This window comes from Muntiacus reevesi, chromosome 10 (assembly GCF_963930625.1).
Source record: "Muntiacus reevesi chromosome 10, mMunRee1.1, whole genome shotgun sequence".
Classification (NCBI taxonomy): domain Eukaryota; kingdom Metazoa; phylum Chordata; class Mammalia; order Artiodactyla; family Cervidae; genus Muntiacus; species Muntiacus reevesi.
The window spans coordinates 66510315-66536447 of NC_089258.1; the positions used below are offsets into that span (position 1 = coordinate 66510315).

The 26133-nt window shown below is 44.3% G+C and overlaps 1 long non-coding RNA gene across 1 annotated transcript; it reads right to left on the reverse strand.

Moving 5' to 3' along the window:
• Positions 1-7452: 7452 nt before the first annotated feature.
• LOC136176653 (uncharacterized) lies at positions 7453-25820 on the reverse strand. Its single transcript, XR_010664606.1, has 3 exons — positions 25716-25820; positions 10695-10947; positions 7453-8156 (listed from the first exon to the last, which is right to left on the reverse strand). It is a non-coding gene; the product is annotated as an uncharacterized lncRNA (long non-coding RNA).
• Positions 25821-26133: the final 313 nt, after the last annotated feature.

The window sequence follows — 26133 nt, forward strand, 5'->3', positions numbered from 1 at the left end:
GCAATAACAAGAGAAGCTAAGCACATTTTCAAATTCAAAGTCAGGCCTGCAAAGAGCTGGGAGTGTGGACTTTCTCCTTGGGCAAGGGCAAGACTTGGCCCTCTCATGTCATTACCAGCTCTGCCTTGTGCTTTAGCAGGATAAATCAGGCCAATAAACTCTGCTGTTTGATGGAAGGTAAAAGGCATAAAGGTGAATAGTGTGTTGGAGAGGAAAGATCAGTTAATGCTTGGGAGATGCCTAAGTCAAAAGAATTCTTTTTCTATTCATGAATGTGGTCACTTGGAAATTAAGTTTCAGTTTACTATGATCTCATGGGTCTAAAAAGCTTTTCAAGTATTTGTCAACAGATTAACTACTGATTTATACAATTTAAAAAACAGTGAAATAAAATTCTGGAATACACAGGAACTAATATTTATAACCCCCAAACCATTCTGAAGAATATTTGGCACTGATTGAACTAGAGTGGGGCCTCCCTGGCGTCTCAGCAGTAAAGAATCCGCCTGCAATGCAGGAGACGCAGGTTTGATCAGGAAGATCCCCTAGAGGAGGGCACAGCAACCCACTCCAGTATTCTTGCCTTGGGAATCCCATGAACAGAGGTGGGGAGACTGGTGGGCTACTGTCCATGGGGTTGCAAAAGAGTTGAGCAAGACACGACTGAGCATGCGCACATGAACTGAGCAGAAGGAACGGGGATGCCAACAACCAGAGCAGTGCTTGGCACAGGATAAATGCAGACTGAATGTATAATGAAGCATCAGCTCTCCAGATCTAAGCAGGATGCTAACATCTCTGAAAGTAAGTGAAAGAATTCTATAAAACCCAACCTAGGGTGCTATACTTGGAACAATTAAATTCCCAGAGAGGACACAGAGGAAAGAGGGACCGTTTTCTGTAGTGATATTCTAAAGTTTGTTGTTTCAGAATGGCAGGAGATGTATGATAACAAGGGATGGAATCCTTGAACCAGCCACCTGTGTGTTCTAAGACCTCCCTCCCTCAGCCCCTCTTACTGCAGAAGAGAGGAAGACCCAAAACTTAAAGTAGGTAGATATTCAGAGCAGAGAGCCCAGTCCATTTGTGCAAAAAACTTAGACAATAATAATTATGAATAAATTTAAAAGTTGTGCTTCATAACCTAAGGATATGATTAAAGGAATGCTCAGAGGAAAATTATCAAGTTTAAGCACTTAGCATTAATAAATAAAAAGTAATTACAATAATGCATTGATTATTCAACTCAAGATGTCTGAAAAAGAGCCCAAGGTAATTACAGAAAGGAAGGCACAAGGAAAACATAATGTTGAGAGTTGAATAAATTAAAATTTAAAAAAAGATATTTGGCAGAAAAATAAATGAACCCAAAGCCTAACGCATTTAACTGAAATAGATAAACCACTACCCATTAGCTATTTTGGAGGGTGGATATCCCACCCTCCAAAAAATTGAGGGACAAAATACAAATCCATAAAATTAGAGAGGAGAATGAGGAGATAGCACAAAGATGGAGGAAATTTTGGAAAAAAAAATGATGCTCAATTATAAGCAAATGCATATAAAAACCTAAGAAGCTACTATTAACATATATGAAGTTAAAAAACTGTCTAGACGCCAGATCCAGATAAATTCACAAGTGGATTATTTTAAATCTTTAAGAAGTAGGTCATTCTAACACTTTAAAACCCTTTCTAGAGTAAGCAAAATACACGCTTCCAGTGCCTTCATATAAAGCCAGTATACCTCTGATGCCAAAATTTGACATTGATGGTATATCATGCACACATAGAACTCACACATAGCAGATGAGTTCTACTAATACATCTCATGCAAGAATCTTAAATAAAATATTGATGCATTAGTTAGGATTTTCTTTTTTGCATGACATACTTTCTAATAGCTCCTTGACCAGAGAGGAAAAAAAATGGTTCTAACAGAAAAGAAAGATTTAAATATTTCAGTGATACAGAAAGGTATTATGGGAAAACTGACTTTTGATCATGACCTTTGACCCCAAGGTCGGTGTTAGAACCAACGGGTGAAAGAATATTAAATCAGAATCGAGAGGTGGACTGCAGGTCGAGATTGCTCACAGACTCAGAATTACGCTCTGCTTTCTCCAATCAGAAGTTTCTTTGGAACAAACTGAATGTTCTGGTTGGGTAAGTTCTTCCAAGAGGAGGCTGTGAGCCTGCGATCACATTTCCTCTTCCGGTTGTGTGATAGGGCAGCCTGGTGGGTGAGAGGGGCAGGGTGACTAGAGGGGAGGGAGGTGGATGGGTCCATTCTCCGGAAGAATAAAGATGCAGTTTGTGCAGGGGAAGAGGATTGACAGCAAAGAGACGAGCTGTGACACCCTCGGGAGGCGCGTCCTGAGCAGCATCAGCCATAAGGAAAGGCAGTCATGGCTGGTGGTTGCTGACAAGACCTTCACTAGTAAGAGATTAGAGCTGAAGTCCTTTAACCGACTCCATGCAAGCTTAGCCGACTGTGCTCTCTTTAATCCTCTTAGGCAAACAAGCCCTTCTCACCAGGCCTTGGACAGCGGCTCGTGCCAATTCTGGCCTCAAATGCCGGCCAGCTTTGGAAATTAGACCGGTCTTCTGCAAGCCCTGGAGGGGAAGTACAAGCGCTGGTTTGTGAGGTGTGGAAAGCCAATCTGCTTATGGCACAAGGCTTCCGGATAACAGCAGCCAAGTGCAGAGAGGAAAAAACAGCCTCCAAGGTAACCAGGGTAGAGCCAAGAAAGGACGAGGCTGCCAGCCAACCTTGACTCTGCCTCTCCCGGGCTGGCCAGGCCCCTGAGGGGACATAAGAAGTGGTCCGGGCACAGGACCTGTGAGATCAGAGATTGAAACTGGCCTTTTGAGAGAACAGGACCAAAGCCAGAAACTCCCAGAGACACTCGAGATGGCTCGTTTTCCCAGAGGGAGGCCCGTCACCTCCTGAGACACCGCGAGCTGCTGTTATTGTCACATTTCAGGAATGGATGGAAAGTGAGTCTGGGTCTGAGACAAGATTTTCAGTTGACAGGGTATGTGAAGATCTTCCTCTGAGTAATTTCTTTCCTAACTGGCTAGAAAAAGAAGGGACATGGCTTCCCTGGTTGTCTAGTGGTTAACAATCCGCTTGCCAATTTGCCAATACAGGGACACAGGTGCAATCCTTGGCCCGGGAAGATTCCACATGCCGTGGAGCAACTAAGCCCATAGGCTACAACTACTGAGCACGTGCTCTGCAACAAGAGACGCCACCAAAATGAGAAGCCTGCGCACCAGAATGAAGGCACAGCACAAAAATCAGTCAATAAATAAACCTTAAAAAAAAAGAAGGGATAAAGTTCAACTTTTAACTGAGTTAAGATCTCAAAGTCTGGGTCGGTCTATTTGGTTTAAGTATGCATTTATCACCCAAAGTATTTAAGGGTCTTTGTTTTGGACTTGCCACCAGGTACAGTGTAAAGCAGTGTTCCCTCAAGTAAATACAATGCCTCAGCTGGTATTTAAAATGTGGTGCAGCCACATTAAGAGGTAACGGGATGTGCACTGTGAGTGATAGCAATATGCCATCATAGGTTCATCAACTGTAATAAGTGTCCCATGGAACTGCAGAGCATCACAGTGGGGAAGCTTCGGGTGTAGGGACAGAGCATGGATGAGAACTCTATTTTCTGCTCAGTTTTGTTGTGAAGTGAAATCTGCTCTGAAAAATAAAGTCTATTTAAAAAAAAAATAAAATCAGAAAGTGTGAAAGTGAAGTCGCTCAGTTGTGTCCGACTCTTTGCAACCCCATGGACTGCAGCTTACCAGGCTCCTCCATCCATGGGATTTTCCAGGCAGGAATACTGGAGTGAGTTGCCATTTCCTTCTTGAGGAGATCTTCCCGACCCAGGGATTGAACCCAGGTCTCCCACATTGTAGGCAGACGCTTTACTGTCAGAGCCACCAGGGAAGTCTGCTAAAATAAAATCAAATAGAAATTAATTTTAATAATATATTTAATGCAACCAAACTATTATCATTTTGACAGGCAATTAGTATAAGCATACAAACAAGATTGCTGACATTCTATTTGCATATTAAGTCTTAGCATTCAGCACGTCTCAACTCAGAGTAGCCACTTGGAAGTTCTCGGTAGTCTCAGGGGGCTGGGGGCTACTGTGTTAGATGATGAATGTGGAGGGTTATATCATAGGGTCCCTGGGAGCTTACAAAGAGGCACCCTTATCCCGTATTCAGTGCAGTGCAGGGGGCAGGATAGAGACACTTACCTGTTTGGACCCCACTGGAAAGAGATGGGAACTTCTCTAGAGTTTGGAACCAGCTACTAGTAGCAGGTGGGTTTCACAAAGCTCTCGCCTCAAGTTCTAGGTAACTAACAACTTGACTACCCAACCACACCAATCAGAGCTAGCCCCCGATGGCTCCATAAATCAGATTCCACAAGACCAGTTCGCATACCTCTTCTTAGTGTATTTGCAAGGTCTCCATTCTGCCCAGATTTAGGGAGACAACACAAGGTAGGCGAGAATGCAACTGGCCCTCTGATGACCCTTGTCGCTTTACCTAGCTTCAGGATTGGTGCACACTCTTAACCGGGACCAGGGCCCGTGGAAGGGCTGGTCCACACACACCACTCTTGCCACTTCTGGAGGGAGGTTTGGCCTGAACCTCCACAGTTTAGGGGTGCAGCTTTTTAAAGCACCCTGCCTTCACATACAGCCAGCCCCCTCTCCCCTCCCCCCTCCCCGAGGCCGCTGCAGCCAGCGCACCGCAGCCAGTGCTGGCTGGGATGCCTGCTCTGTGTATTCCTCCAGCCTGGCCTCTCTTTATCCTCCAGACCCCTGATCCCTGGGCTCTAATCCCTGGCTTACCCCTCAGCTCCTCAAATCCACATCTAGAGCCCTTTAGAGACTCTTGTCTGGTTCTCTGACCTTAACTGCTTGCTCAGTTCTGCTTTCCTGATGCTGCCCTCGCCTCAGCCTGGGCCAAGCGTGCTCAGGCATCCCTGATTCCCTGCCCCCTGCCCTGGCATTAGAGAACCATTTGGGTGCAGTGAAGTCCAAGGCTTGACCAGCCACCGAGGTCCTGGGCAGCCCCTGGTAGAAGGGCCAAGGGTGGGTCTCACAGCCTGGGCCTCATCCAGCCTCTCTGCTCCCCCCATCCTGCTCTATCTCCATGTCTGAGCTACTGTGCTCGTTTCAGAGTGCTCAATTACTACACCGGGCAAATTCTCGAAATTCAGTGCCTAAAACGTGTTGCTATTTTCTCTCTCGCTCCCTTTCTCTCCCTCAGTATTAATACAACACAAACACATGCCACACAAGAATTTTTCTTTTTATGGGAGCTCAATACCACATCAGACTAAGGCGTGATGACTTCCTTCGCAACTTTGGGTCTCTGCGCAGGCAAGGACTTGAGACAGACTAACGTGTGCAGCGGCAGGAACCCGGTTGTTCAGATAAACCTGTGCTTTGGGCGGGGTGTGTTCTCCGAAGATTTCCTGAGCATGAGCTTTAGGGGAAGCTAAGGAGTTCCACTATTGCCTGCATTCTGTAAAAATCTACTGCCTTTGGTCTCCCTTTGTGCTCAGCTCCAACTAAAGAAACATTTAAAACCGGAAACCTTGAGACATTTCTATTGTTCTGAAACCAGATCATCGCGGAGGCTGAAATGTCCCAGTTGTCCACTAGGGGGAGACTCTAACGCAGCCCAAGAGCCCGGAAGGCATTAACATGGAAGAGGCTGAACTTGAAAGAAATGGGATTTTTGTGGGAAACACAATTCTTTTATGTATATTGGCTTTGATGTGATTTTGTGGTTAGATTTAAGTTGGGTGCTGGGTGGATGTTACAGCCCAATTTTGGGGGGTAATCTAAAAAACTTAAATACTTTCTCTGCAGCAGAGGGCTTCCCCCTCTCTCCCTTAACAAATAATACACACGATCATCTCTCTGAGCTGGGTACCCCACACGGTCAAACGAGTGGGTGAACCCCTTCCTCTTAGCGTTGGCCAGCTGGGTGTCAACCTCACCAGAGCCCAGTGTCCGCCCAGGCTCTCTAGAAACAGCTTCTCATTCAGTCTGACCAGCAGTGTACAGCAAAGACTGCTCAATGCCAAGTCTTCTTGGTACATTTATCACCTCTCCTGTATGAAAAATGGTTAAGAAAAAATGGGGTCATCCTTGCTTTTTGAATTTTTTTTTTCTTACTGGTTGAAAACCAGTGAGTAAAATGTACTTGCGTCTAGGGCATTGATGTGGGAATGCTCTGTTCCACGGTGGGAGGACCATCACTCTGGAGCCAGAGGATGTGTTTGAGTCCCTACACGCTCTCTTACCTCTTGGTCCAAGGTTCTCAGTCTCTTATCACTTCTCAGGCTTCAATTTCCATCAGTTAAATAGGGATAGTACTGCCCATGTCCTAACATGTTTAGGGGAATGGAGAAAGATAGGGAAAAACACAGAATAGCAACTGGCACATAGTTGGTCCTCAGCTCCAAAGAAATTCTCCTTTGGTCATGAAGCCTCTTTGCTGTCTCATCAGTTTTAAAGACAATCTCTCTCTATTATTTTTTCTCATATTGCCTGTTCTCTTGACCCATGTGGAGAGATGGAGAGTAGGCAACTCAAAAAGAGAAAACCATTTGATAGGAACTGAGAACAGGATGTCATTGTATCGAAATGGATTAAAACCACTTCCCAAACCAGGTGGTCAACAGCCTGCTGCCTCCGCCAGAGTCCCAGCTGGCATTTCTGCCTATCTCTAGCTCGCCTGGGTAGTCTCCAGAACCCGGTGCCACCCCCACCAGGAGGACCTTCGTCTTCTCTTGATTGAGGCTCTTTGACCTCATCCCAAGATGACAGATGTCGCAGTGCTTTGGTAGATGCTATTAAACTGAGGCTCTGCTTCCACAGAACTAAATTTTAATTCTACACATTTCTTTGGAAGCTCCCAAGATTTGACAAATGATTCTGTGAGCATCTACGTCCCACATTTCTCCATCCTCAGGGCTGGTTTACTGGTACCTGGCTACAAAATCCCAACTGCAAGATAGATTTCAGCTCAATATTTATTTCCCTCTGCCTTCTTGGCTTCCCAGTTGGTACAGGACATGCATTCCAATGGAAATGCCATGCCAAGCGTGGTTAGGCTGTGTAACTTTATTGCTTTGGTTCAGCTACATTTTGAAAGGTGGCTATGCTCACTGCTATACCACCCACCAATGCTTCATTTTGGAAAAGTTAGGCTTTTGTGGGCTGGCCTGGGAACTTTGCCATTCCGTATCAGTTTGTAGCTCTGGAAGGTGAGACCCGAATTCTAAATGACTGGTGTACCAACTTACTTTTAGAATTTACTTTCTTGTACATTGGGAATAGCCAGTTCTTTTGGAAATGGCTGGAACCGGAACTGTGATTCAGATAAAGAAGTGTATTTCTAAACGAGAAGAGAGCCCACAGGAAATCTGTTTGCAAGAGAGGCTGAAGCGCCTCAGAAAGACAAGCAAGGCGCCCTTTGGTTCTTACATCAAGAGTCAAGGTTAGAGAGCCAGGTGAGTGTCCGCTGTGGACACCGTCCTTCAGGTCAGCCCCTGGACCAATGCCCACATCTCAGAGCAAAAGAGAGACAAAAACCAGAGAGCCTGTAACTATTTCAAAATAAATAAAAATGATTTAGAATATCTAAAAAGGGTTTTCACCATGAGACCCTATGTTCCTGGGGCCTTGGGCAGAATTAGTGTTCTACAGCACGCATGGAAGGAAATAACACGTCAAAGAAACTGGATCCTGGACCAACCATCTATTCCCCCTATCATCATGACATCCCAGTCTCAGACCTGACCTGCCAGTCTTCGCTTCCCTCCATGGCCCCGCTTGCCCTGAAGTCCTATCTCACAGAGTTGGTTGTACTGGAGAGCATTTTCTAGAAAACATGTGTCCCGGTTTGCTTCTGACTCTTCCTCTTCCCAGCTGTCCTGTGAAGCTTCTGCTCCGCTGGGTGCCAGTCGGGGACAAGCGCCTGCCTCATCCACAGCCCCTGATGGGATACCACACCGGCGGCAGGTCAGGGGAGTGACAGCCAAGAGCCGGGACGAGACATTTGCTGTGATAAGCGAATGCTCTCAGAAGGTGTTGTCGCGTGAGCAGAATGGATCTGGAAGAAAGAAGTCATTGTTTCCGATGCAGCGGATCTGCAGTGTGTGCACACTTGGGTTGATATCTGTATCTCCACTGACGCACAGCCTAGATCAGCGGTTCTTTGATTTCAGTGGCCACAAGACTCACCCAAGGAAGCCCTGTTAATGCTGAGTTACTTCAGAGTGTAGGGGAAGGGCTTCCCCCGGTGATACTAAGGCAGGAGTTTATGAGAGCTCACTTTCTATTACCATATCACTTCAAAAAAAAAAAATCATGTTAGGCTTCCCTGGTGGCTCCATGCAAAAGACATGGGTTCGATCCCTGGTCCTGGAAGATCCCATATGCCGTGGGGCAGCTAAGCCTGTGCACCACACCTGCCGAAGCCCAGGAACCCTGGAGCTCCGCACAAGAGAAGACACCGCAGTAAGAAGCCCTTGCACCACAACGAGAGAGTAGCCTCCGCTCCCACAACTAGAGAAAAGTTCGTGCAGCAATGAAGACCCAGCACAGCCATAAGTTTTTTAAAAAATTATTTAAAAAATCATGTTATTGAGAGCCTTGTTACTTGCAATTTATATTAAATGAAATATAGCAGAGTGTGCATGTCAATCGCAAGCTCTCTAACTATCCCTCCCCTGCTACATTTCCTTCCTGGTAACCATAAGTTCGAAGAAACATCTCTAATCATAAATGCTTTACAGATAAAATGACACCTTTAGGTATGATAGCTCCTGTGATCAGGCAACGAGGCAGGGCTCTGGATGTCTACAGTACAGCCAGTTTATTAAGTCAGGTCAGGCTGACATAACAGAGCTCCACAAACTGGATGGCTTCAATGACAGAAATTTATTTTCTCACAGTTCTGGTGGCTAGGAGTTCAATGTTAAAGTGTTCATAGAGTTGCTTCCTTCTGAGGGCAGTAAGATATTTTAAAGAATCTGCCAAGTAAATTTTATAATTGTTTTATTTATTTTTGATTGTGCTGGGTCTTTGTTCCTGTGCACTGGCTTTTCCCTAGCTTCGGTGAGCGGGGCCCGCTCTCTGGTTGTGGCATGTGGGCTTCTCGCTGTGGTGGTTTCTCTTGTTGCAGAGCGTGGCTCTAGGGTCAGCGGGCTCAATAGTTGCAGCTCCTGGGCTCTGGAGCACAGGCACAGTAGTTGAGGCGCACGAGTAAATTTTAAAGATTTTATTGGCTTTATTTGGGGCATCTCTAATGGCTGAGATGGTAAAGAATCTGCCTGCAATGCAGGAGATGCAGTTTCGATCCCTGGGTAGGGAAGATTCCCTGGAGAAGAGAATGGTAACCCACTCCAGTATTCTTGCCTGGCAAATTTCATGGACAGAGGAGCCTGGCGGGCTACAGTCCATGGGGTCGCAGAGTCAGACACGACTGAGCGATTAACACGTGGCTTTATTCAACAGCTCCTGAATTGGGCAGCATCCAATTAAGCAGATAGGAGCTCCGAGGAGCTGTATATAATGGTACAAGCAAAGGCGAGCAGGAACAAGGAAGCTCTACTAGACAGAAAAGCAGGTTATTGCAAAGCTCCTTTCCTTTAAGAGACAGCAGGGGTCCACCAGGCAGATGACTTAACTAGTGCTGATGAAGAGATGCCTGATTGACTGGTTTCAGATGACATTTCTGGGAGAGCTAAAACCATAACTAAGTTAAGTCTTGGTCTGATGATTGATGTAGGGCTTAGCAAAACTGACTCCATGTTGGACCTGTTGTCTTCTTTTTAACAGAGGACAGAGCTGTCCTGTGTTTCTTTCCTAGCTTCCGATGGTTTGTTGGCAGTCTTTGGTTCTCCTTGTGACTGGTTGGTTTCTCCTCGTGTCTTCAGATCATTATTCTCTCTGTGGGTCTGTCTCTGTGTCCAACTTCCCTCCTTTTCTAAGCAAACTAGTCGTGTTGGATTAGGGGCCCATTCTATTCCAGTATGACCTCATCTTAACTAATTACTCCTGCGATGACCCTGCTTCCAAATAAAGCCACAATCTGAGATAGTGAGGGTTAGGGCTTCCGTGTATGGATTTGGGAGGGACACAGTTCAATCCACACCAACCGTGATTACGTAAAAACACTGTGGTTTGGGTCAAGGGCTGGAATTTGCTGAGCTTGCAGTTCTGCATGCCTATCACAGAATCACATCTGCCCTCAATTGCCCCATATATAGCCTCCATCCCGTACCCTCGAGTGGTACCCCATGGATAGAAACCCACCAGAAACATTTTGAGGCAAGCATCCATTCTGTAATTAGCATTCCTATCCCTGTCACTAGCCATGCCTTCCCAGGCTGTTCGCTCCTTTCCATATGTCATACCCTTTGCTCTTCTAAAGCTACAGATGAAAAGATTTCAGACCAGGCAACGTCTCAGGGTGTCTGCACCATCTGTGAAATCGCATCCCAAATGAACAGTGAAAGGAAACACTTTAAAGGTCTTATTTCAATAAGCTTTTCATTCTGAACATACTGAAAGTGGGATTAAAAAAAAAAAAACCTTGCCCTTTACTTGTTTTCATTTTCACTATGAATAAAGAATGTGTCCTTACCTCGGGGCAGGATGCTTTCCTTCAGAGTACAGCGGCTAGAAATACAGCACTGAGACGGTCGTAAATCCTTAGTTCAGGTGATAAAGAGAAGGCATTCAGGACCTGTGAGGGTGAAAATCTTCCGTAGCCATCAAGTGTTGCTTTTGGCATTCCTGTGGCCGCGTCGTGGTCTGACTGATGAGGAAGGCCTTGGAAACAGCCAGCAGGCTTCGGCGGGGAGGTGGGTGACTCAGCTGCCGGAGGTAATTTCCAGCTAGAAATTACAAGTAGAAAATGTGAGTTGAACTGAACTTGCTCAACTGAAAAACATCTTCCTGGAATATTAAAATAACGTGATCTAAAGCCAATACGGAGACAGCAGAGCTGTAAATCTCTGGATTGGTGTGGTTCAATCACTAAGTGGTATCTAGCCCCATGGACTACGGGATCCCACAGAGGGCCCCCAGGGTCCTCTGTCCATGGGATTCTTCAGGCAAGAATGCTGGTGTGGGTTGCCATTTACTTCTCCAGGGAATCTTCTCCAACCCAGGGATCAAACCCGAGTCTCCTGCAGGTGGATTCTTTACCACTGAGCCACTAGAGAAGCCCCTGGATTGGTGGAATATACTTTAAAAATGTGTTTATGTCTGCAATTTTGAGGGACTCTTTGAGGAGACAGGATGAGTAATGGTTACAAGGTGTGACCTTTCTCCAAGATAGAAGCCATGCCTGTGTGTGACCATTTGACAGGGATCCCGTGGGTAATGAACGTGGGATCTTTCCAGCCTCTTTCAACCTCGTGGTTCTATTAGTCTCTGAACTCTGGGTGGCGAAAACATTCATAGACCCAAATACAGCAAAGCGAAGTGAGTTTGGGCCACAAATCCAAAAGCCTTTATTTATTCCAGCTCTGGATTGAAGTATTCAGTTCTGGAAAGGGGGAGGAAAAGAGGGAGTTGGCATTCAAAAAAAATGCACTGAGTACCCACACTCAATGGTAATTAGTTATCATTTCCATGAGAAAAGTAGGACAGTCTACCCCAGAGGCAAACTCTTAGGCCCATCTTCTGGTGGATAAAAGGGATTCAAGCCATTCCAATACTTAAAGCATTTAAGTCTTATGAGTTAGTGAAGTTCATTTGCTCTCAAACACCCCAGAATTAGACTTAGCAAAAATATCTGCATGATTCCTATGAGAGAAGAAACAGCTTTGGTCACTGCTCCCAGGATAAGTCAGAAGGTCACTGAGGCATTTGCAATCAAAAGAGGGAACAAGATGGCAACTGTTTGTTAATCACCACCACACCAGTGGACTGGGCTACCCCCTGGCTCAGTGGTAAAGAATCTACCTGCAATGGAGGAGACACAGGAGACGTGGGTTCGATCTTTGTGTGGGGAAGATTCCCTGGAGGAGGGCATGGCAAACCACTCCAGTGTTCTTGCCTGGAAAATCCCACAACAGAGGAGCCTGGTGGGCTACAGTCCATGCGGTCACAAAGAGTCAGACACAGCTGAGCAGAGAACAGTGATTGGACTAGTCTATGGATAAGCCAGTCCATTTTCTTCAAAAAATTGTGGTAAAATATACATACCACAAATTGACCAGTAAAATTTTAACTATTTTCAGTGTATAATTCAGTGGCATTGACTACATTCAACAATACTGTGCAACCCATTACAATCCCGCATTTCCAAAACTGTCATCATCCCAAATAGAAACTCTCCACTTCCTCTTTAGTGCAAAAGAAGTAAGTGTGCAGACTGTCTTCTCTTTCCTCTCTGACTCCAAGCCCTACTGCAGTCCTGCAATGCTTTCTATGGAGAAACAGCAATGCTGAGATCAGGCTGCTGACCACCAGAACTGCACGACTGTCTCCTGTGAGATTCCATGACCTGCATGGGACCAGGGACCCGGCTGCACCACGCTGATGGCGAGAACACACTCACACCCTCCGCCAGTGTTTTTCCAGGAACTCTGCCTGCTCCACATGGCCCACTCGTTATGTGCTGAGATAAGCACTCAATTAATTTTAACGATGTCATAAACTTGATAATCAGAAAATGAAATGGACTGGTCTGCTTTCACTCTTAGGGGTTAGTGACAGTGGACACACGGTAAACAGATAGTGTTAAGGCTGAAAAATGACTCTTGGTCATCTGTCAGACCGGGCTCTTGAAGCTCCAATAGCTTTGTTTATTTAGGAGGCAGCAGTAAGTCTCTGGAACGGAATGACCAGAGCAACAGGGCTAGGGCATGGAGCTTCCTGGTTCTGTTGGTGGAACCCACGGACTGAAACCGCCCTCCCTGGCCAGGCACCATAGTAACCATTTGCATGAGTTGTTTTAGGACAGGAGGTCCTGGTAAGGAACACGGAACTAATAAGCCTGCACCAACCGGAAGAGTTCAGGAAAGGGCAAAAGGAGACACCACATGTCCGACCACCTCCCAGAATCCTTCTCTCTGGCATCCATCTTGGCTGAACAAGGCGTGCATCGCCAGGAAGGACTCTGAGTCAGAAGGATTGGCTGAAGACAACCCGGAAACTAATCCCATCACCATAAAACCCGAGACTGTGAGCCACGTGGCAGAGCTGTTCTCCTGGGTTCCTTGACCCTCCTGCTCTCCACCCAGGCACCCTTTCTCAATAAAATCTCTTGCTTTGTCAGCACGTGGGTCTCCTTGGACAACTCATTTCCAAGTGTCAGACAAGAGCCCAGTTTCCGGCCTGGAAGGGGTCCTCCTTCCTGCAACAGTTCTTGCTTCTCTTTAGCACTTGAGCTGTCCCACCCCCATCCCTGGGAATGGCTAACACCACTTCTGCCCCTGGGGTGAGGAAAGGTCACGGGCAACAAGGCTTCTTAGAGTCATTCAGGTCTCCCTCTAGAATACAGGGTCAGTTCTAACGGGACACCAGTTCTATCTGTGCCCTGCCTCCTCGGATCATCTCCCCTTCAGGTACTCACGGGTGCCTGATTACACTTGCATGTTTTGTCTTGGGTGGCTTCTCAGTTGTGATAATAATAACCTGTTTCTTTCATCTCTAGGAGATAAACTGAGTGACTGGGGCTTGTGAGTTACAGCCCTCATTACTAATGGTGAAATTCTAAAAGAACCAGTGAGCTAAAACCCCCAAACTTGCCTATTGGCCAATTTCTAAGTGTTCCCTTTCCCAAAGAAACAGTTTCTGAAGACCAAAACTTGGGGCTGCCAATGGTAAGAACCAGCAGAGTCAGTAAGCTGGGAGTTTGAGACTATGGAACCAGAAACTGGACACAATACTCTGAATAATAGAATTCCAAAAGTGGAAACAACTCTAAGGGTTTTTCAGACTAGTAAGCCTCCAACAATTCATGCTGGTTAAAATATAGATCCCTAGGCACTTTCCTAACCTCTTCATTCAGAAACTTCTCGGAGGTAATATCTAGAAATCTGTATTTTTTCAGAGCATCCCAGGTTATTCTGATGCTGTATTTGTTCTGGGAAACAGCGGTCACATTCATCATGCCTCCTACAGAAGATGCATCTGAAAAAGCCCTGAGACAATCTCCTCTTTGTTCTGGACTTGCACTCCTGTAAACACAGCCCGGGATGGCTTTGAATCACAGTGGAGAATCATTACTGAGCTTGGAGTCAGCGAATACTCCCTTTGCTCCTGACTCATCACCATCATATTTATTCTTGAATCTGGAAAGGCAGAAGGCAGGGATGAGATTTGAAAAACTGGAAGCATAATTTAAGCCTAATTAGTTTCCTTTCCTATGTCCATCTTTCATTGTTAAAGTCCATGGTTTCCATCTCATTACGTGTGCCGTGCTGTGCTAAGTCGCTCAGTCGTGTCTGACTCTCTGTGACCCCGTGGACTGTAGCCCGCCAGGCTCCTCTGTCCATGGGATTCTCCAGGCAAGAACACTGGAGTGAGTTGCCATGCCCTCTTCCAGGGGATCTTCCCAAATCAGGGATCTAACCCAAGTCTCCCACATTGCAGGCGGATTATTTTTGGTTTTTTATTGATTTTAATTGGAGGCTAATTACTTTACAAATTTGTAGTGGTTTTTGCCCTACTGCAGGTGGATTCTTTACCGTCTGAGCCACCAGGGAAGCCCTTCTCATCATGGGTATCAAATTACAACACAAACAGGAAGAAAACCCATTCTATTGCATGGTTCACATTTCAATTCAATACATATTTAATTATCAGATAATTCAGCAAATGATTAAAGTACTAGGCTTTTCATATATAAAATCTGTAACTCAAATATTGGATTGGCTAATATTTGAAAAAAGTGAAAAAGTTCATTTGGATTTTTCCAATCAAAGCTCATGGAAAAGTCTGAATGAAACTTTTGGCCAATCCAATACAAGGTGGAATTGATATTTGCCACAAGAGAGATGCAAAATGTTAAGTAAATTCAAAGAAGGTAAAGATCACATCTTGTTGAGCGTAGGCCAAGGACACAGAAGGGTAATTTGGGGAGAGGTCCCATTTGAACTGGAGCTTAATGTACTATACACATAGATGGGCAAAGGAAGGCACAGCAGACATAGAAAAGCTTGAGTCAAGTAATGAATGTAGAAAACATGTGTTGAGGGTGTGAGTGGTCATAGAATAGTCAATTTTAAGGTTGAAAAAAGTGGATTAGTTTAGTCTATGGGGGTCCTTTGCTTTTTTTGTTTTTTTTGTTTTGTTTTTACAAGAATCTTTTTTTTTTTTCCATTTATTTTTATTAGTTGGAGGCTAATTACTTTACAGTATTGTAGTGGGTTTTGCCATACATTGACATGAATCAGCCATGGATTTACATGTGTTCCCCATCCTGAGCCCCCCTCCCCACTCCCTCCCCATCCCATCCCTCTGGTCATCCCAGTGCACCAGCCCCGAGCACTTGTCTCATGCATCCAACCTGGACTGGTGATCTCTTTCACACTTGATAATATACATGCTTCAATGCTGTTCTCTCAGATCATCCCACCCTCGCCTTCTCCCACAGAGTCCAAAAGTCTGTTCTATACATCTGTGTCTCTTTTTCTGTCTTGCATATAGGGTTATCATTACCATCTTTCTAAATTCCATATATATGTGTCAGTATACTGTATTGGTGTTTATCTTTCTGGCTTACTTCATTCTGTATAATGGGCTCCAGTTTCATCCGCCTCATTAGAACTGATTCAAATGAATTCTTTTTAATGGCTGAGTAATATTCCATGGTGTATATGTACCACAGCTTTCTTATCCGTTCGTCTGCTGATGGGCATCTAGGTTGCTTCCATGTCCTGGCTATTGTAAACATTGGGGTACACGGGTCTCTTTAAGATCTGGTTTCCTCAGTGTGTATGCCCAGCAGTGGGATTGCTGGGTCATATGGCAGTTTTATTTCCAGTTTTTTAAGGAATCTCCACACTGTTCTCCATAGTGGCTGTACCAGTTTGCATTTCCACCAACAGTGTAAGAGGGTTCTATGGGGGTCCTTTGGCCATTTCCTACTCCAGAGGATCATCAAGAGATAAGAGATACTTTAATATTTACAAGTCAAAAAATTTAAAAACAACCTGTATTCATTTCCTAAGGTTTCTTCAATAAATTACCACAAAGAGCCCAGATCAAGGTGGCTCTACAGGAGAATTTGTTTGCTTGTCCTTTGCAGCTTCCAGAGCTGCATTCCTTGGGTTTCTTGGCTTCTGGCTTCTTCTGAAACAAGCATGTGTCATTTTTGTAATTCAAAAAGATGGGAGAAGTTAATGTGGGCCAGAAATAATGCAGTGAAGATGAATAGGGAGGGCGTGATGTGAGATGAATCACAGAGATGAGGTCTCTAAGACTGGTTAACCCATCAGATCTCAGAAACAATGGAGGGAAAACCGCTCCCTGGCAGCAAGACTGGGTGACAGAAAGCCTGGGCTGCTTGCAGACATCTGTGTGGGAGTAGCCAGTCTGGAGACGAGCAGGCATCTTTCAGATGTGTTTGTCCTTTCAGGCGAGCCCACGAGTACTTGGCTTTTCTGCTGTGTGACATGAAACTTCCAGAATTTGCATCGAATTGGTCAGTAGGAGGAAAACTTCTTTTAAAGAATCAAGACCCTTCAGCAGTTATGCTCTTCCACTTCAAAGGCTCCTGACCTTAAAGCCTGGCTCTAATGAGATGAGGCAACACATTTGTTCTGCCTGCTCATCAGGCCTGGCAGCACTGAGATCCCCTGGGAAGTTCTGCTGGGTTCTGCTGGGAGGCGGCGTGGGGAAGGGATGCTTCATTGGCAGTGGCCTTACTGGGATGGGACCAAGGATCTTCTTCGCTGCAGAGGAAGAGCTTCCACTGTCCCTTTCCAGTCCCCAGGCCAGACTGGAATCTCTGCTCACCTCCAATGGCCCCTCTTGCAATAACAGTGGTTGAGAAAGTGAGAGATCTTCCTGGTTAGTGAACTTATCGGAGAAGGCAATGGCACCCCACTCCAGTACTCTTGCCTGGAAAACCCCATGGATGGAGGAGCCTGGTGGGCTATGGTCCATGGGGTCACTAAGAGGCGGACACGACTGAGCGACTTCACTTTCACTTTTCACTTTCATGCACTGGAGAAGGAAATGGCAAGGCACTCCAGTGCTCTTGCCTGGAGAATCCCAGGGACGGGGGAGTCTGGTGGGCTGCCGTCTATGGGGTTGCACAGAGTCGGACATGACTGAAGCGACTTAACAGCAGCAACAGTGAACTTATGGATGTTGTGGGAGGTGTGCACAGGGGCAGAAGCACCTGTGCTGGGGCCCCTTTCAGACCTTCCCCTCCATGTCTCTTCATCTTGTTGCTCACTCGTGTCCTTTATAAGAAAATGGTAATTGGAAGGACAGTGCTTTCCTGGATTTTGTGAGTTGTTCCAGCAAATGAACAAAGCTAAAGGGGTATGGGAGGCTCTGAATTTGTAGGCAAGTCAGAGGGAAGAGAGGGTAGCCTGAGGATCCCAGCTGTGACTGGCAGCTAAAGCACGGGCAGTCTTTTGGGGAACCTCACCTTTCAACTTGTGAGATCTGATGCTCATTCCAGAGAGTTAGTGTCAGAATTGAGTTGAATTGGAGGACACAGTTCGTGTTGAAAAATCAATGTCAGAACTCAGTGCTGTATCCAGCTCTTGGGGTGCCCCATTTGAAAATCAATGGTAGAAGAAATAGCCTCTGATGGAACAGACAAGAAGGAATGTGGCAGTGTGGACCAAGCCCAGAGGATCTGGCCATACAGTTTCTAGTACCATTTCTGCTACTGCTTTAGATGAATACCTCAACCTTTCTAGGGCCCTCACCTACAAAGTGAGGCAGCTTAGATCCACATCACAATCAACTGAGACACTTGAAAAATACATACTTTCCCAGCCCTGCCCTTCAGAATTAGCATCTGAGAAGTGGGGGTAAGCCCAGGGTTCAGAGTTTGTTCAAAGCTTCCCCTACCCTTCATCCAGGTAATTCTGTTGCAATGAATGGGTAGTGGACCCAGTCAGGGTTGCCCAAGTTCCCTGATGATGAGTACAGCCTGGGCCTCACGGTAAATCCACAAAATCAGACTTTTTACTGGTGGGATCTGGCGATCTGTATTTTAAAGAGTGTTCTACGTGGACTGTAGCATCACAGGAGTTTGTGAGGTAAGACCTAGAGAAGTGCACAATAATTGTAATGTGTTTGAATCATCCCCAAACCATCCCCACCGCGCCCCATTTTTGCACTTTATTTCTGTTATTATAAATAAAGATCTGATCATCAGGCATTAGGTCCCAGAGGTGGGAGACCCCTGTCTCTACAAGCCCAGTGTAGCTGCCAGGGTCATCCATACCCATTCAGGGAATCCAGGGTCTCCAGGAATGGTGCGGACTTGGATTCCTGTTGGCACAGAGGAGGTAAGTAAGGGGAACATGGAGACATGTGTTTTCTAGACAGTTACATGCTATATTAATAATAGTTCTTGCTACAGAGGTTCCCCCATGTACCAGGTAGATCTTGTCCTCAAAACAATTCCATAAAGGGGGCACAATTATCCCAGTTCTACCCATGAGGAAATGATATACAGAGAAGCCAAGTACATGAGCAAGACCATGACTGGAGGCAGGGATTAAAACCCTCAACTCTGAAAACTGAGCCCTTCCCATGAAACCCTACTGCTTCCTGGTGAATTGCTTTTGAACTGGCGGTGTGATTTCTTTCAGTCTCTGAATCAGTGACTCCTAACCCTCACTGCAGGTTAAAATCGTGGGAATCTTTAAAAAGTACTAATAGCTGCTGCCCTCCCACCCACTTCCATTAAATCAGAACCTCTGGAAGTGGAACCAGAATTATTGGTGTTTTTTTTTAAAGCTCCCCCAGATAATAATAATTGCTGATGGGCTGCAAACCCTTCTCTAAATGTTTCATTTGCTTCAAAATAATTTAGATTACCAGGAATAGACACAGTTCTTTAAATAAGTGGTGGAAATTTAATTAATTAAATTACTCAAACCTATGATTGAATTTATATTTTGGGGGGCTCCAAAATCACTGCAGATGGTGATTGCAGCCATGAAATTAAAAGACGCTTACTCCTTGGAAGGAAAGTTATGACCAACTTAGATAGCATATTTAAAAGCAGACACATTACTTTGCCAACAAAGGTCCGTCTGGTCAAGGCTATGGTTTTTCCAGTGGTCATGTATGGATATGAGAGTTGGACTGTGAAGAAAGCTGAGTGCCGAAAAATTGATGCTTTTGAACTGTGGTGTTGAAGAAGACTCTTGAGAGTCCCTTGGACTGCAAGGAGATCCAACCAGTCCATCCTAAAGGAGATCAGTCCTGGGTGTTCATTGGACGGACTGGTGCTGAAGCTGAAATTCCAATACTTTGGCCACCTGATGTGAAGAGTTGACTCACTGGAAAAGACCCTGATGCTGGGAGGGATTTGGGGCAGGAGGAGAAGGGGACAACAGAGGATGAGATGGCTGGATGGCATCACCGACTCAATGGACATGAGTTTGAGTAAACTCCGGGAGTTGGTGATGGACAGGGAGGCCTGGCGTGCTGCGATTCATGGTGTCGCAAAGAGTTGGACACGACTGAGCAACTGAACTGAACTGAACCGATGATTGAATTATACTTAGAAGTTAGATCAAGAAAGGAAATGGGGGAAAGGAGGAGAGCTGGGTTCTGAAATAGTTTATTTATTTGTGTGCAGGCATGCAAACTGTTGCTCATCTCGGGGACCCCCACCAGTACCCCCACACCCCAAGATTTCCTGGAACACAGTGTTATTCTAGTGTTTGAAAATGTAAACATATTTAAAAGTAATTAAAGCAAATTTGAAGTTAATTATTCTCAACATTATTTTACCCAAGAGAAAGTTCTCTTCAAATTTAACAAGTCTTCTATCTAAAGCATTTTGGGTCATGTTCCTAGGTTAAACATAGAAGACAGTAATCTCACAGTAACTCAAGTCTTATCCAAAAGAAGTCTTAATTAAGAGCACATTCATCATGGTTAAAAATAAATCTTGAACAAAAGTTTTTCTTTAAGGCAATCTATACCTCCCACTCTTTAATTAAGGCTTCCTGTAGGATCCATGCCCCTAGAAATTTTAATCCTTTTGATTTTTTAAAAGTTTATACCCAATGAGACTGGGAGTAATCAACATTTTCTTTTTAAGTACGTAAATACTCAGGCAGTGACAAACCCCAGAGAGCCTACACCTGTAGCCACCCTCATCTCCTTCTTCACATGGACAACACATTCAACCTGATGGCAAAACCCAACCACTAACTGCAGTCTCAGGAAACTGCCATCTATCTGCCTTTAAACTCTTTTAAAACTGAACCCAAAACTGGTTTATAGACTACATGCATGTGCTAAGTCACTTGAGCTGTGTGTAACTCTTTGCAACTCTATAGACCGTAGCCTGCCCGGCTCTTCTGTCCATGGGTTCTCGAGGCAAGAATTCTGGAGTAGGTTGTCATGCCCTCCTCCATGGAATTTTCCTGACCCAGGGATCTAACCCACGTCTCTTATGTCTCCTTCATTTGCAGGCTGGTTCTTTACCACTAGCGGCACCTGGGAAGCCCCTTAGAGACTACATATTTACATTTTTTTCTGCCTGAAATTTTTCATACTTATTTACTTACACATTTATTTGATCTTGAAACTTCAGTATTAGAGTTTCTTATGACTGGAGTAAATTTTTTCTTTTTTCTATAAAGAACTTCTCTACAAGTTTCTGAAACATTCTTCCACCTCTCCAGGTGGAAACGTTCAAAATTCTGCAATTTAGAGAGAAAGGTGCTGGAAAAAAATATTCGTAATAGACTTGGATTTCTTAGCCTGGAGGAAACTGGCTTCAGAGTAACTCATTAGAGTCTAAATGTATACAAAGATGACTCTGTGGAAGGGGGTAACCAGCTATTTTACACATTCACTGAGAAAAGAACAAAGGAAGCCTAGTTAAATTGCCAGAGGAGGGATTTAGAGGGATCGATAAGAGGAGGGCCTTTGCTTCAGAAACAGATGAAAGAGCAAGGACTCTTTCTTTTTTTTTTTTTTTTAAGCCTTAAAGAAAAAGCAACATACTCCCTTGCATTGAGTGGTGTTAGTTATTCTTGAAGGGAGGAGAATTCATTGAGACCTTTCACGGAACAGTGACAGAAATCCAACAACTAGCTCCTTTTTAAAAGACGAAATCATTGACTCATGTAAATAGAAGTCCAAGGGTTGGACTCCAGCCCTTGCTGGATTTAGGGGTTTGAATAGTAAGATGGGCACTCTGTCTCTTTTCATCTCCCACTCTGCTTGGCTTTATGCCCCGAAAGATTTCCTTCTTGTGACAGCAAGATGGCTGCAGGCAGCTTTGAGCTTATTCTGCCCTTAAATCTCCTTTTCCAATATCTGCTTCAGTAAAGGATTCTGATTAGCCTTGATTCTGCCCCTGGACCACTCACTGGTTCCAGAATAATTGAGTCTGTCAGGCTGGGTTACATGTCTGTCTTCAGGGCAGAGGCAGTGAGACCCCTCAATTGGCAGAACCCACAGGTCATATGGAGTGCAGGAAAGAGAGCTCCAAAAACAAAGAGGGAGGACAGATGGAGAAATAACACGGTTACTGCAGAGATCATCGGGGAGCATTCTTGTCTCCCGTAATCACCGGAGGACAACTATGAACCGAGATTTTAACGAACTATCCTGATGTCCCAAACCCAAAGCTAATTTTTTTTTTTTTTTTTGCGGGAGCCTAAAATTTAAGCTTGTGGTATCTTTCACTATTTTTGTGTTCTACTTTTGGATTTTTTAAGTGGGAGGGGTCGGCTAGAGGGAAAATAATAAGTTCCTGATAAACAAGTTAGAAGAGGAAGTCATGTAACTGTCCTTAATCTTTGGATCACTATTAACCAATCAGAACTTCATATGGTTTGAGTTCATGGGCCATGACCTTCCACTGTCACCTTGTCACAGGGGCCAGATAACTGCCCACCAATGGGATGTTGGCCTTCTTTCTCCGAGTCTAGACTGCAAACTTCCCCTGGCTCCAGAGCGCAGGGAGTCCAAGCCTTCCCACTTCTGAAGCTCTAAGGAAATTGATTGTTACCTTGCTCCCAGGGCCCAGAGAAGACAATCACAATTGCTGACAGTACATTTGCCAAAGTTTGGGTTGTTTGGTCTTTATTTAAACCCTGTGCATTACTCAGGGTCCTGGGAGGAAACAGAATTTATTGCAGATGGTTTGAATAAAGAGATTTTATGAAGAGCTATCTACAGATAGATGAGCAGGATTAAGGAAACAAACCAGAGACCAAAGATATCCAGAGACTGGCAATGTTGAAAGCCATTATCATCCCTAAGGCAGAGAGACAAGGAGGAAATGGAGGTACCAGAACCTATGAGAGCTGAAGATGAAGAAGGGGCCACCCGGTGGGAGTCAGGGAAGGGGTGAACCATTTGCTGCCTCTCTGATACCCTGGTCTGTCCCCTTGGACCAAATCCACCTGCAGCCAATCAGCAAAGGGCCCCAGGGACTGAGTCCATAGGGGTCATTGTCCCAGGGCAGAGAAGGGAAAGAATGAACTGGAAAAACTGGGTCTGGCTTCCCAACAAGGGATGTGACAACTCAGAAAACTCAAGCTTGGTCAAGTCTACCTTCTAAAATTCTAGAGGAAGTGTAACTCTAATCCCATGATGCACTGCGTCTCTCAGTGGCCCTAAGGAACTTTTGTTCTCAAAGTTCTGAGACTTGTTTCTTCCAAATTTTATCCCAGGCAGGCATGCAGTGACATCCATAATAGGACACTGCAACCATTATACCTGGGCTTCCCTGAGAATTAATGCTCAGGAACCAATTCAAATTAATTATCTGGCTACACGATGGCAGGATTAACCTTTAAAGTGGATGCAACGACCATGATTTACATAATCTATTTAATCATTTTCAATAGAGTTAATATTTAGAATGCAAGTGGGGAGAAGTAAATTACATCTTACGGCTTTTTGCGAATACCAGGCTCAGCTCACAAAAGAATAAAATTAACATTATCAAAGGTATAGAACATATCAGGTGCCCAGAGCAATAAATTAGATTACAGGGATAATTAACAACCCTTTCCAGAATCTTCTTGTAATATGAATTCATCCAGAAAGTAAATAAACAGTGACACACACAAGGAGCAGATTTTATTCATCACTCTCCTCTTGGATCCAAACAGAGATAGTCTGATCTGATAGGACTTTAGGAGATATTTGACAGGTGTGTGCAATAAATAGTGACACCGTTTGTTTAAGATCTGTGGGGGATATATCTAGAACAGAAAGAGCAGGCTGAAATGAAGCAAACAAAATTTAATTTGAATCTGGGTACCTTTCTTATCTGATCATTTTCTTCATTTAAGTTCCATTCTGGGCAAGAACACGTGTGTTTCATTCTGCTTTCTAAAGAAACAAAGGCCATGAGACTTCCATGGCAGTCCAGAGGTTAAGAACTGTGCTTCCAAGGCAGAGAGCTTGTTTTGATCCCTGATTGCGGAACTAAGATCCCACATGCTCCACGGTGCAGCCAATAATAATAATTATAATAATAATAATAAACAGTGAAGAAACAAAGGCCTAAGAACTAAGCAACTGGGATGGTCTGTCCTCTGTTGCTGTCACCTCATGCCTCAGAGCCATTCTTTGAGGAATCCAGAGAATTCTTAGGGAGAGTGTTTACGGAGAGATGCTTTATTCAAAGCAAATCTCCTACAGAGAAAGAGAAATACTACATGATATCCCTTATATGTGGAATCTTAAAAAATATAACAAACTAGTGAATATAACAAAAAGAGGTAGAATATAACAAAGAGAGGTAGAATCAAGTGTACAGTAGAGGACTCAGGGGCCGGGGAGTCCAAAGAACCAGGTCCCAGCCCCGCCTGTTCCTAACTAGAGGGTTCCCAGCAAACTCACACTACTCCTCCGGTGTCCAGGAGCCTCCTCTGAAGTAAAAGAACCATATCGCATACTAGTTAAGCATAGGTACAGACTTAGTCCAGCCTGTGTTTTGAGTTTAAGACCTACTGTCTGCGTGACTCTGAGCAGGACATCTAAATTTTCAGCCTCAGTTTTCTTATCTGTAAGATGGAGAGATTCGTAGAACCTATCTCCTAGGATTGAGATGACTAAATAAATGTATAAAGCACTTAGCACATAGAGCCTGGCACATAGTAAGGTTTTGATAAAAATTGTTTCTTATTTCTTATAAAAACATTTTTCTGTTCATTTATTTATGGTTGCACTGGGTTTTCACTCTGGGGCTCAGGCTTCTCGTTCCAGTGGCTCCTCTGGACACAGGCTCTTCTCTTGTGGAGCACAAGCTTTAGCAGCTGTGGCTCCTGGGCTCCATAGTGTGGCATCTGGCCTCAGCTGCTCTACAGCATGTGGGATCTTATTTCCTGGAGCAGGGATTGAACCCATGTCCCCTGCATTGGCAGGCAGACTTTTAACCACTAGACCCCCAGGGTCTTGGTTCTTATTACACACAAAATAGCTCTAAAATCTCTCCAGCTATCTTGTTCGGTAATCATAGTTTTACAGCTTAAAGAGAAAACCCATAGTTGAACAATATTATAAATGATGAGTCTGTAAGCTGCACTGATTCATGAAAACATACTAAACCATCATCTAAAGTAGAAGAAAGAAGTTGGGAATAGTTGTCCTCAGTGTAAATTTGCTGGGGGGAAAAATGAGGTAAATACTGTAATGGAAGGGCCTCATCACTGAAATAGTTGAAATGTCATCTTACCCTTTTCTCTAAAATTGTTTCAGAGTTCAATACAGAGTTAATAAGAAGCTGCAACTCCATGAAAGGTGGTTTTGTGTCTCTTCTTTTTCTATGAAATTGTCCTGGATATGTAGAGATTACCATTTAGGGTTACAGTCAGTGCTCCAGGGCCCTTGGATAACTGTCCTGCCAAGGTGATGGATCTGGTTGTTTTGTGGCTCATCTGTAGCTTCATACAAAAAGCTTTTTCAAAATAGAAAGATAGTCCAATCTCTCCTAGTGAAGCTTGCTGAACATCTCTTCTCAAAAGATGTTCCTATTAGCTTTTCTCCAACTCAGCCTCCAGCATTTTAGGAAAAGCCTACAAAGATAGTCTAATCCATAAACTACACAGACACTCTCTTTATCAAACTTGGACTTGTTACTTCTTGAACTTTAGTGGGAAGAGAGGATTTAAATAGTTTAGGAGCATGAGAAATCACAAGGGAGATACTGAAGGTCTCTGGTCACTGGGATAGTTATAGAAATAAGAACAGGAGTCCAGTCATTGAGTGTTTTCTAAATGCCATGTGCCATGCTAAGCACTTCACACATTTGTATTATTTGATTCTCACAACAGCTCTATGAAGTAAGTAGTAATATTGTCCCCAGTTTACAGATGAAGACATGGAAACTTAGAAAATTTCAGTAACCTGTCCAAGGTTACATTGTTAGTAAACATCAGAGATAGGATCTGAATCACTTTAGACTCAGTTCCAAAGCGCATGATTTGAACAGTTAGTTCTTAAGGTCATCTGTTGACTGATCACTTACCTTGACAGTCTTCCCCAAAGTACTGTGGGGTCTCCTCTTCTTTAGGAATAAGGCGTCTTATTGCACGAGGGCTTCAGGAGACTCTTCCCCAGAGTGGGTACTTCTGTTAGCCAATAATTGGCCTGTTTTACGCCCAGCATTGTGCTAAGCTGAAAAACCCTTTGAACTTTCAGACTAATTATTTTCTAAAGAAAATGTACTGGAGCAGAATTAATTGACAGAGGAAGTTGTAAAAAATTAAAAGTCCATCTTTAAGTAAGAGACTCCTTTAAAAGTAAGCTAGAGGGCAGAAAAAAAAAATTATCTTATCCATTTAGACTTTCTAACCCATCTAACCCAATCTAACACATTTGTGTGTCTGCAAAGGGGGAATGGAAGAGAAATGTTGCCCATTTATCCCACAAAATGCCAACAGAGA